We start from the raw sequence: 13,131 nt of genomic DNA, 5'->3' as shown, positions 1-13,131 counted from the left end.
ACAGCATACCCTCCCTACCCATTTGCAATCTCCAATTTCCAAGCAAGACCCTAAGACCAGCTGCCTTTTGCCCTCCCTCAGTTATCAACTACCTGATTGTTGTTATAAAAATTAACTAAAACTGGTACTTGAGCTTGCTTTTTCCCTCCTCCATCCACATCCCCTTTTCCTTGCATATTGTAGGCCCTGAAGGCTTACTTCTGATCTTGTACCATGATCTGTGAGCCTTTTTGATAGAAGAGCTGGGGGTGGGGGAGGCTAAAACCAAACAAACAGACCATACCCAGAATAGGATCAGCCATCAGTTTCCAATTTTTTTAAAAATAGATATGTCTGCAACCTCATGTAGTAAGTTTTAGGAAGAACTGTGCAACTAAAAATATTATTTACACATTTTCATAGTAGTGAGACATCAACACAAGGCTCTTGCACTATCAGACCACTTTCTCAGTCCAAGGATCACATTCTCTAATGGGCAACCTTTTAGGGGTCACATGCCAGGGATAGGCTGTGCTAGAGACACAAACAGGTGGGGCAATTAAGGTGGCTCTTACTTTTTTTCTTTTTCTTTTTTACAGGAGGCTACATTCCAGCCACTTAAAAGAGGTTTCAACATTCCAAATACCACATCTCTCCATCCCCCTAAAAAGGAAGGCAAGAGGCATTATCACAGTTCATGGAATCATTCCAACCAGGCAAAACACTTGAGGAGGGCAGAGACCTAGATTGGCGAGGGGTATGGCCTGAGGAGAGGGGATGTGACCTGGGTGACGGGCATGGTCTGGGGCAAGCTTCAAAGGCCAGACAGAGAGACCTGGAGTCCCCCGGCTTGAGATTCCCTATCCCTTTTCTAGCCTAATATTATCTACTCTGATAAGCAGTGGCTCTCCAAACTCTCAAACAGGTATTTCCCAGCCCTAATACTTATTTTAATTGAAGGTGATAGGAGCTGTACCTTCTGCATGCTCTACCCTGAACTAAATGCAAAATGAAGTTTTGAAAAACAGGAAAGTGTTCTTGCATAATAAAAATCTAGTACATGAAAGCTAAAGGGGAATAAAAGACAAAGAACCCCCTTCAATATTGGTACCAAAAATATATAAATTGGCTATCAACTAGTTATTGACTCTCTCTAGTTTTGCCTGCCTCCAGTGCTCCCCAGACCGTCAGAATGGGTAAAATGCTTGGATGCTTGTGAAACATCTAGTTTCTCTGGGTGAATTAGAATGCTGATGTAGCTTACATAAGTGGAAGGTCAATAGTTATGGAGACAGTTTGAGAGCATCTACAGTGCCTTGCAAAAGTAATCAGACCCCTGACCAATGCTCTCATATCACCAAATTCCAAATGGTACGTTGTAATTTTCTTCTGTATAATATTTTAGTTTGAAACACTGAAACTCAAAATCAATTATTGTAAGGTGACATTGGTTTTATGTTGGGAAATGTTTGTAGGAAACAAAAAACGTAAACATGTTGCTTGCGTAAGTATTCAACCCCTGTGCTGTGGAAGCTCCAAGTTTACACAGATGAAAGAAACTACCCTACTGAGAACACAATTGCCTTATCATTGGCAATCATTGGTTCACCTGTGAACCATTAAAGTTGCTGTCACACTGTCAGGATAAAAACCCCACTGTTGAAGGACCAGTGGTCAGGCCGTGAATCTGAAGGAAAATGAAGACCAAACAGCATTCTACAGAAGTGAGAGATAATGCATAACACTGGTCTGTATGGGAGGGTGGCAAGAAAGAAGCCTTACTCAAAAAGGACCATCTGAAAGCACATCTGGAGTTTGCCAGAATCCATGAGAATGCCCTAGCTGCGATGTGGGAAAAGGTTTTGTGGTCAGATGAGACCAAGATAGAGCTTTTTGGCCAAAACTCAAAGCGCTATATCTAGCGTAAATCTAACACTGCCCATGCCTCAAGACACACCATCCCTACAGTGAAGTATGGTGGTGGCAGCATCATGCCGTGGGGATGCTTCTCATCAGGAGAGACTGGGCATCTTTTTAAAACTGAAGGAAGAATGGATGGAGCAAATACAGGGAAATACTGCAAGAGAACCTGCTTCAGTCTACTAAAAAACTGAAGCTTGGGAGGAAATCCACTTTTCAACAGGACAATGATCCCAAGCACAAGGCCAGAACAACATTGGAATGGCCCAAGAACAAAAAGATAAATGTCCTACAGTGGCCCAGTCAAAGTCCTGATCTCACTCCCATTGAGAATCTGTGGCACTCTTTGAAAATTGTGGTCCACAACCAACGTCCAACCAACCTGAACGACCTGGAGTGAATCTGCCAAGAAGAATGGACCAAACTCCCTCTGACACTGTGTGCAAAGCTGGTACATACTTACCCCAAAAGACTTAAAGCTGTTATTGCAGCAAAAGGTGGTTCTACCAAATATTAATGGGGGGCCCTGAATACTTATGCAAGCAACATGTTTTAGTTTTTTATGTTTCTTACAAACACTTCCCAACATAAAACCAATGTCACCTTACAATAATTTATTTTGTGTTTCAGTGTTTCAAAATCAAATATCATACAGAATGAAATTACAATGTACCATTTACAATTCAGTAATATGAGAGCATTGGTCAGGGGTCTGATTACTTTTGCAAGGCACTGTATTTCCATTCCTGTAAGTGAAATATTATGTGCTGTGTATGACCTTTAACCCCCTAAAAAATAGGTGTAAACCTTTTTGGCCTGAGGACCACGTTGAGGGTTGTCTAACCCTCCAAAGGATGCATGTCAGTGGTGGGCATAGCCAAAGTGACTAGTGCACACTCCCCATCCCTACACACACATACATACACATATTCAGGCAGGTAAGTACACATTCAGACAGCCCATAACCAGAGCTGCAATGCAAAGGGAACATAATGTTTTTCCTTTCCATTGCAAGAATACGCTAGGAGAGAAACCTCAGCTCTCTCCACATACCTTGCAAAGGAGACTCTTCTCACTCTGGTGCAGCACCACTCAAAGAAGTTGCTTAGGAAACAAGAAAGAGAGTTTCTGCTTCTTGAGCTCCAATACCTTCTTGCAATAGCACTGTACTAGAAGGAGAAAAGGCTCCTTTACAAGATAAATTGAAGCAGAAGCATCCATTTTTTGAGGGATGGAGGGCTCACCTCATTACCACAGTGGGAGCACCACAGTGGAAAACTTCTCAGCAGAAATGTGCGAGGGTTTCTTTAATTTGCCAAGTTATGGGGGGATGTCGTCAGAGACCAGATCTAACCTATGGGTTTGCCACCCCTGCCATAAACAGTTGGGGACAGGATACTATAAGGACTGTCTTCTCCAATATGATCCTACCAATCTCCAGTGGTCAGCTGGGGAAGGACTTTTATGTGCTCTACCACCAGCTGAGGCACTGATGTTGGGGGAAAAGGAGAGGGCCTTCTGTGGAACACATCTGACTGCGGTATTCCTTGCCCTGTAAGATCTAATCTGCCCCACCTCTTTTCTACTGCCTTGTTAAGGCATTTTTGTTTAGGCAATCATTTGGTCATCTGTTTAATGGTTTTTAGTCTTGGTATATTATTTTCCTCTGCCTTGTGTGTTGTAATATATGATGTAAGCTGCTTTGTGGAGTCAGGACACAAATTCTAGAAATAAATGGAAAAGCTTTATACAGAACCTAGCAGCTAGTACAGTGTGTCATTGACAGGAAGAAGGGGGACCAAACCCAGGGAAGGGCGAGTTGAGGATTGGAAAATACTGACTAGAGCAGAGGTAACTAACCTAAAGCACTCAAGATGTTGTTTGAGTCCAACTCTCTTAAGTTCCAGTCACCTTGGCCAAAGACAGGATGGTGGGAGTTGTTGTTCAACAACAGCTGGATGGCCACAGATGAGCCACCCCTGGACTTGAGGGTCCAGTAAAGTAAGGAAATTGAAAGCTAGAATGTCCAAAGACAGACAACAGGGTAAACAGGAGTCTAAAACTCAGAAAATTCAACCTTGAAAGTTGGATAGATAAGAGGGAACAAGGGCAGTATAAAATAAAAAAAGAAACAGAGAGGGGGCTATGAAAAAATTCCAGAGACTAAAGACAGAAGAATGGGTTTTAGATAAGAAGAACAGAGTGAGCAGCCACAAGTAAAGAAAGAGGCCATGGGCTGGGAATGAAGAGTCAGGGTGGTTAGAAGTAGCAGGACAGAGTAACCAGTGGATTGAAAAGTAGGCATGTGGTAGATGGAGAGAAACAGGTGCATAAAGTGGCACAGAGTTGAAGGAAGAAGGGAACAAAAGAAAATCCTTAATATAACTTAAGAAAAAAGGGAACAAAACTGAATGTTCAGGGAGGGCATGGACCAAGGAGCCAGCAAAAGGCAGGGGGAGAGATTAATTTTATGTACTAGTTTTACTACCCAGCCAAAACTTTGGCTGCAGGTCTCCAAATCAGAAATGACTCTTAACTCTTCATTCACGATCATTATGACTCACACTGCATATTGTCTTTGAATGAGCTTCACTATCACACCTAAAACAAGCAACCTTGTTTTCATAAGGTAGTCTGGATTTGCGTTATAGAATTTCATTTAAAAACAAGGACAAAGTTTTAATAAAGTAAGAACCAAATATTTTAACCAAAAAACTAAAGTATGTCCTCAAAAAAGTATTTTTGGATAATTACAAAGGATGACCAACAAAGAGCTGAAAAAGGAATAATTGCAGGCCAAGCAATAAAAGAATATGGAGTACATAAAGAGTCAGTGTGGCATAGTGGTTAGTGTGTTGGACTACAACCTGGGAGACCAGGGTTCGAATCCCCACACAACCATGAAGCTCACTGGGTGACCTTGGGCCAGTCACTGCCTCTCAGCCTCAGAGGAAGGCAATGGTAAACCACCTCTGAATACCGCTTACCGTGAAAACCCTATTCATAGGGTCACCATAAGTCGGGAGCGACTTGAAGACAGTCCATTTCCATTCCGATGCTGGAATAAAGGTTCTTCACCAAGAACTAATAATGATATTTATTAAGACCCTAACCCAAGCAAAATATTCAATGGGCTTTAAATGTTTACTGAATTTATTGCCCATGAATGCATACAACCCCTTTCATGTTCAATGTAATTTTAACGAAAAATTCTAACCCACTTATGGGAAAATGAAATTTCCTATTTTCTTTCCATGTGAAGATTTTCTGAAGCCTAAAGCCCATGCTAAACATGTGGAAGATGAATAAATGGACGTACTAGCATCTTTATTTTCCTAAAAGCAGTCATGGGGGGCAATTTGGATTGGGGCCAGAGTACTAGGAAAGGAGGCTCAAACCCTTTCCCCTCATCCCACTCATCTATATTACCCCCTGAAGCCATTAGTAACGGAAAGAAAAATATTGTTGTTATATGCCTTCAAGTCGATTACGACTTACGGTGACCCTATTAATCTTTTGGATATATTCATAGGGTTTTCATGGTAAGAGGTATTTAGAGGTGGTTTACCATTGCCTTCCTCTAAGTCAATGGCACCCGGTCTTCCCAGATGGTCTCCCATCCAAGTACTAATCAGGCCTGAACCTGCTTAGCTTCCGAGATCAGACGAGATTGGGCGTGTTCAGGGCAGTATAGCCGTAGAAAGGAAAATATACAGATACAAAAAAGCTATCCTCCTTCCTCAACAAGATGGCCCCAATCTACCCTGCCTCAATAGCTGCCTTTAACAAAAGGGGGAAAAAAGATGTCAGGAGATGCATGCATATACGGTCTGTCTCATATTTCTTCCAACCCTAAAATCCAACAATTGGCTTTAAGAGGTTATATTTATGTCTAATTTAGTTCTAACTGAAATAATTATGCCAAATTCACTAGACGAAACAATTTACTGGACAGATTAAGAAGGAGAAAAAGTTAACTTTGGTTATTTATTTATTTATTATTTGATTTATACCACCCTACCTCCCAGCAGGAGCCCCGGGCAGCAAACAAAAGCACTAAAAACACTTTAAAACATCATAAAAACAGACTTTAAAATACATTAAAACAAAACATATTTTTTTAAAAAAAAATTAAGCTTTCAAGACATCTTTTCAAAAAAAGAGTAAAAAATATTGTTTAAAAAGGTTTCACACCTTAAAAAGCAATTCCAACATAGATGCAGAATGAGATAACAAAGAAACTACCGTGTTCAGGTGTGAGATTGTGTAGCACAACATCGAAGCATATCAGCGACAAACAAAGAAGTCCCAAGTTCAAATCTACCCTCAGTTACATGTTCACAACCAACTATACCTTAATTTCTGTTCTACATCTTCAATCTACCTTGTAGGGCTATGAAACGTATTACTGAAATATGTGAAGTGCTTTGAGCAATCTAAAGTATTATTTATTAAGAAAAGGTACTTTGGCACTATGGACAAGAGATTCTACAAATTGTGCATGTAAACTAATCAGGACCTTGGCAAAACTATGGTCACCAGATTAAGATCTATATGATCATGGAGACATGAAAAGGGTGAATATATTAAACAAAAATCCACTCAAGTGTAATTTGGGGAAGGGGCAAAGCAATGATGAAGCTTTAAAACACAATTCCTTTTAATAATTTATGACCAAGTGGGATCTACAACAAAACGTTGCAATGCCAAGTGCTACATTCAAGTCCCCAATAACTTCATCCCATTTCCCCTTTTCCCTGGATTTGTTTTCGCACTCCCTACAGTCAGCCAGCCTCCCGTGTCTATTCAGCATGCCCAGTCCTCATTGGCAATTTTCTATTTGTTCTCTGGAAGCGGGTTCACCTTAATATTTTACACCTAAATGTTCTTCCTACTTTAGCAAACCTTGGGGTTCCCCCAAGCTACTGATGCCTTCCTCTTGTATATGGATGGTGTCAGTTTGGCTACATAAAGACTAGCACTCAGAGAGCTGAGTATACTATCAGCATATATGTTATAACTCCATTTAAGTGGCTCATGGATCAGGCAAAACATCACATTCGTGACAGCACCAGCTATCCAAAGCCACAAAACAAAAGGCTTAACTCTAAACTCCAAATCTTGCTTCTTAGTACTTTGAGTAGTTCCAACTATATGCCACAGACTATTCCTAACCCAAAGCATCACTTCACATCCTACACAATATTCATCACTCCTTCTACATAACTGAACAAAGTTTGTGTGATAGATGATAATAAATAATAAATTTAATTTCTTCGTCGCCTATCTGGCCAATGGCCACTCTAGGCGACTTACAAAATTGTTAAAATACATTTGATAAAATACAGTAATACAATATAAAAAACAACACATCTGCAGCAACAATATTAAAACTGGGCAGGAGGCATTTCAGTTATAACAATTAACCCTCCCCGGATACCCCGAAGGCCTGCTGAAAGAGCCAGGTTTTTAAGGCTTTCCGAAATACATTTAAAGAAGAGGCGTGCCGGAGATCTTGTGGGAGGGAGTTCCAAAGAGTGGGGGCCGCCACTGAGAATGCCCTCTCTCTTGTACCCGCCAATCTGGCTGTTTTTGTTGACGGGATTGAGAGAAGGCCCTGTGTGGCCGATCTTGTCGGGCGGCATAATTGGTGGTGTTGAAGGTGCTCCGTGAGATAAACTGGGCCGGAACCGTGTAGGGATTTAAAGGTCAATACCAACACCTTGAATTGGGCTCGGAAAACAACTGGTAGCCAGTGTAGGTCGAACAACACTGGTGTGATGTGATCTCGGCGGCGACTATTCGTAAGTAGTCGAGCCGCCACATTTTGTATCAGTTGTAATTTCCGGACCGTTTTCAAGGGTAACCCCACGTAGAGCGCATTACAGTAGTCCAAACGAGAGGTGACCAGGGCGTGTACCACTAGTGGGAGCTGGTGAACAGGAAGGTAGGGTTGCAGCCTTCGTATGAGGTGTAGTTGGTACCAGGCTGCCCGGCTCACTGCCGAAATCTGAGCCTCCATGGACAGCCTGGAATCAAGCACAACCCCAAGGCTGCGGACCTGGTCCTTTAGGGGTAGACTCACCCCGTTGAACTTCAGGTCAATGTTGCCCAACCTTCTCTTGTCCCCCACAAATAGTACCTCGGTCTTATCAGGGTTCAACTTCAGCTTGTTCTTAATTTAGTCATGAGGTTGTTTGATAGGCTCCCAATCCCCTATTGTTATGCAAGTTATGAACGTATGACTACTTGAGAGAGCCCTGGACATCAGCTGAATGGCCGTTGCTCCAGGCTGCCTCTTCACCAGACCACGGTTTGAGCCAGCTGCAGTTCCTCCAGCTAAACAACATCTTTCCCTGAGCTAAAGCCTCTGCAGTACTTGCAGTAAGGGAAGTGAGTCCCTACTTTATCAGAGATCTAGTTTCATCTGACCTCTTTCTTCCACTCCTTCTTTCCAGTTGCAGGAATGTAACTTTTAATTCTTAACTTTCATTTGGCTGTTCACTTTCTTCTGCTCTTTCTGCTGCATGTATGAAGATTTGAATCATTAATATTACTTGAAACATTTCTTGCTAGTGGTCTTACATGTCAACTATGTTTATATTTAACATAATTTCACAGACAAAATTTGCCCCAGATGGACCCAATGCAGCAGCGGATTTAAGCTGTATGCATTCCTTTCACCAACAACTAATTTGGATCATTGCTGTTGCATCTGGCTCCTCCCACATTGCCCAACAGTAAAAAGACCTGCAAAAGATGGGAGGGAGAATATGTAAGAAGTGCAACCACTAGGTGACCCTTGTACCAACTGTGGAGAATCAGGAGGTGTAAGAAGGGATGAAGTACCCACAACGGCCCAATCAGAACTGGTGATTTGGCCACCCCAAAGCAATGCTTTGTACAAAAAGGGATGGAATCAACATCAATTTAATTGTTTAATGTCAGTTTCTGTAAGATAATGCAGACATCTTTCTATATAAAAAGGTGGGTTAAAAATAAAATGTGATAAAACAGCCACAAAACACAAGTTAAAATGCCAAACCCTTATAGTTTCACCTCACGATTATTTTATTTTACCACATAACCAAAATGAACTTTTGTACTTTTCTCCATTTGCCTACTGTGATACATCAAATGAAATCTCCCACTGTCTAGTCAAAGCCCTACAGACTTGAACTACTGTTTTTCTTCCTATAACTTATTTATATTTTTTAAATGACCATCACACCAAGCTCAGTTTCTTGGACTTCCCCCTGATTCACAGGCCCATAACAGTTACTTTGTATACATTGTTACACTGACTAGAGAGTTATGATGAAAATGAAATCCTTCTCTTGGAATGCTGCCAAAGATTGTTCTACAAGTGGAAACTACCACAACTCCAGTCATCTTTCATAAAATCTTGACTCACAAATATCTAATTTTTCAATGAGCTCAGATCTTAACTTAAAGAACACTCTGTGCCTTCAAGCATAAAAAAATCTCAGTCCCCAAGCTATCTTGGCTCAAGTCTCATTAGATACAAAAATTTCCACCAGCAATTTCAGTAACCATTTGTATTTACATTATGAATTTCATTTTAATATAGTACAATCCACAACATACTGAAGTTACTTAAACTATACCAGAGAGATACTGCTACTCCTAAGGAGCACTTTCCAAGCATTTCAAAAAATGGAACTTTAATTATGATGCAAATCAAAAATGTAGTTTTTGACAGAGTGATGTCACTCCCTGCTGGGAGGAAGGGTGGGATATAAATCAAATAATAAATAAATAAATAAATATTGATCAATGGTACAGAAAGAGTCACACTTTAGTAAAAGCCTATGTGAACAAAAATTCCTCTTGAATTGACAGCACTTATTTTTCCAAGGGAAAGGGCACTTGCCCTCTTTCCCTATAGCATAAGAATACTAATAGACAAAAAGGACAGCAATAGACAGTGCCTTAATCAAACCCTTCTTGAAGAAAAGAAAAATATTTTTCTCTACTTTCTTTTACAGTTATGCAGCATGTAAAACACTATGCTCCTATTCAAACAGATTTATTTGGAAATAGAAGAAAATCCCACTGACTTCACAGTTGAGTAAATAGGCTTAGCATTGAAGTTTAACAATGCAATACAGCTGACTATTAATAATTAAGAAGTTCTTGGGGAAACCTCATGCTCTCTCTTACTTTCCCAGGACAATCAAAAGCAGCAGCAATGCCCCAATTCCTACACATCACAGCTTGTCAGAGTTACAAAACTGTAAATTTAATCCTCTCTTCTTGACCCTACCACCAGTGTGGTGTAGTGGTTAGAATGTTGGACTGGGACCTGGGAGACCAGGGTTCAAATTCCTGCTTGGCCATGAAACTCACTGGGCGACCTTCGGCCAGTCACTGTTTCTCAGCCTAGCCTACCTCACAGTTGTTGTGAGGATAAAATTGGGAGGGGGAGAACTATGTTTATATGCCACCTTGAGCTCCTTGGAGGAAAGGTGGGATATAAATGCAATAAGTAAATAGTCATGACTTAAGTCCCATTGATTTGAACCGGACCTAAGTCAGGATCTAACTCATCCAGATTATTAGGATTTATCAACAAATAAGCAGTTTAAGATAGTAAAAAGAAAAACCATTCCCCTCATAAAGTTCCACCTAGAGTTCTTCCTTCTAAAGAAGTCTTACAGCACAGTGAAATTGAGATGGATAGTAAGGAGCAGAGGTCTATTTTTTGCCTATGAAAACTCGGCAAAGCAGCATGCATACTGATAGCAACCTAATAATAAATCATAATAGTTTCTCAATAAGTACTCCCCCATCCCGGCCTTCAGTGGAGCTTATTTGCAAAAGAAAAGCTTTAAAACTGCAGTCCTAAAGATAACAGGCGTCCTCTCAGAATCTGGAACTGGCAATCCTACCATTATGCGATCTACGTAGACGCCCGGAAATTTTATTCACCAGCATACCGTGGGAGCCCCTCCCTTGTCTCCAGTGCCAGAAACAGCTGAAACCGTACCATTTTCCACTTATCGTCCTTGAGGTCAGCCCACACTGAACAACCTCAGGCCCCAGACAATACGCCTGGTCAGGAACACCAGGCGTTTCCTGTGCGACCGGCCTCCCTCTTCCTACATGTCCTGGGGCACCAGTAACCCTTTCCCTGCCTACCACCAGTCTCAAAAAGAAGGATTCCCGCCCGTCCCTCTCGCAAGAGTGCCTGCCTGCCTGCCCGCTCTCTTCACAAAGCACCAATTCCGGTTGCCCCAAAGTGCCATAGGCTCCGAGTTCTCTCACCAGAAGCCAGCTCCGTCCGGGCGAAGAGAAATGAACTCAGGACAACGATGGGCCGCCAGGCAAGCTAGCAGGGCGGGGCAGCCAGGGCCCAGGCACCAAAAGCGGCGCTTTTCTCCAAGCCAGGCACGGGCAGGAAGGCTGGAGCCGTCACTCTCGCCGCCGGGGCTCAGCTCAGAGTCAACAGCGCGCTGCCGGAGCGGAAAGGAGGACTTCTTCGCTCTGCCGCCACTGACGGCTACAGGAACGTTCTCGCCTCACGCCGACGGTTGAGTTCGAATGGACTTCAGGCTTCCAAGAAGAGCGAGGCCCTAGCAGCGACTTTTTAACACCTGCTTTTCTGTCTCTCTCTGTGGTCACGGCGCCGCTATTGCGGCCGCTATCGCCGCGCGCCCCGAGTGTCACCACCAGCGACCCGACAGTTCAGTCAGCTGCGGCGAGGAAACCTTCCACACAGGCAAGAACACGCATGCGTCACTTCTTGACCACAGCAGAAGGAGTTGCAGGCCGCATGCGCATAAGAAGCAGCGAGAGGCGCGGTTTGCTGCGGCTTCTTCTCCTATGAGGTGTCGTACGGCGCCGCCAGGGATGGGAGGAGGAGGAGTTTCAAAATCTCTGGCGCCCGCTGGGTCAGCAAGCCCGTCGAAGCGGTTATGTGTGTGAGACCGACGTGACACATTCTGTGCGTGCTTTCAATGTATGGGCAAACGAACGTTGGCAGCGGCAGGGTCGCGCAACAGCTGAGACGCATGACAGGGACGCTTGCATTCAAGAATTAATTTTAGCCTGCTGAAAAGCAAACTTTATTTTTTAATTAGAAATAAAATCTTGCCAAGAATTGTTACCATTCAAATCAGGAATGGGGAATCTCAGATCCCATGGTCAAATCTGGCCTCCAGTTTTCTCTGTCTGGCCCTTGGGACTCTTCCCACACCATACTACCTCCACAGCCACACTTCCTCTCCTCAGGCCATATCCTTCCACCGCCCCTACTTTGCACCTTCCTTGAATAATTTGACTGGCTGGAATGTGTCCTTGAACTCTGATAACGCCTTTTCCTTGCCTGGATAGAGGTCCGTGTAGACACTAAGCAACAGTGATAGCAAAACAGAATTGAGTTTGGGTATCCAGATTAAAAAAAATTGATACCAAAGTTATTAAAAAAATTAATAAAAATGTCCAACTTTAATCTCGAACAATATATATATATATTTCAAAACTCACTCTCTTTCTAATGTAAAATATAGAACTATGGAATGCTTTAAAAGAAGTGGGGGTGCCACAGCATCTGACTGTCCTGATGCACAACCTGGACAAGAGGCTACTGTAAGGACAGAATATGGAGAAACCGATTGGTTCCCAAATAGAAAGGGTGTGAGACAGAGGTGTATTTTATCACCCTATTTGTTTAATCTATACGCAGAACATATCATACAAAAAGCAGGATTGGACCAAGATGGAGGAGATGTGAAAACTGAAGGGAGAAATATCAATAACCTAAGATATGCAGACAATACCATACTACTAGCAGAAACCGGTAATGATTTGAAACGAATGCTGATGAAAGTTAAAGACGAAAGCGCAAAAGCAGGGCTGCAGCTGAATGTCAAAAAGACTAAAGTAATGACAACAAAAGATTTATGTAACTTTAAAGTTGACAATAAAACATTGAACTTGTCAAGGATTATCAATACCTCAGCACAGTCATTAACCCAAGGGCTCATCCAAACTGACCCCGATAATCCACGTTTTCCATATTCGCTTTGTCATCTGACAGTTCCCACTTTGCCTGAAATTCGCTTTTTTCTTATCTGAAAAATATGCTTTTTTGCGCCCACACACGCAGTGGGAAGATCCGTACATTCTTTTTGCTTTTTCCCAGCACCACCTGTAACACCACCCCCTATCAGCCTATTGGTCCACAAAATATGACGTATGCTCCTCTCC

General features: G+C 42.4%; 1 protein-coding gene and 1 pseudogene across 20 annotated transcripts in view; both read right to left on the bottom strand.

Moving 5' to 3' along the window:
* The window catches only part of LRRFIP2 (LRR binding FLII interacting protein 2), a 105,708-nt gene extending 93,998 nt beyond the window's left edge, over positions 1 to 11,710 (bottom strand). For 6 of the 20 annotated variants that reach the window (XM_061586799.1, XM_061586800.1, XM_061586801.1 and 3 more), the window contains exon 1: positions 11,188 to 11,704. The gene's annotated coding sequence lies outside the window, so the exon portion shown is untranslated. Of the gene's footprint in view, positions 1 to 11,187 lie in introns of all 20 variants that reach the window. The other 14 variants (XM_061586788.1, XM_061586794.1, XM_061586791.1 and 11 more) reach the window with 5 other exon arrangements.
* LOC133365735 (5S ribosomal RNA) lies at positions 5,483 to 5,601 on the bottom strand (annotated as a pseudogene).
* Positions 11,711 to 13,131: the final 1,421 nt, after the last annotated feature.

The sequence above is a fragment of the Rhineura floridana genome, chromosome 10, assembly GCF_030035675.1.
Source record: "Rhineura floridana isolate rRhiFlo1 chromosome 10, rRhiFlo1.hap2, whole genome shotgun sequence".
NCBI classification, from domain to species: Eukaryota; Metazoa; Chordata; class Lepidosauria; order Squamata; family Rhineuridae; genus Rhineura; species Rhineura floridana.
This window is presented reverse-complemented; position numbering and strand designations above follow the sequence as displayed.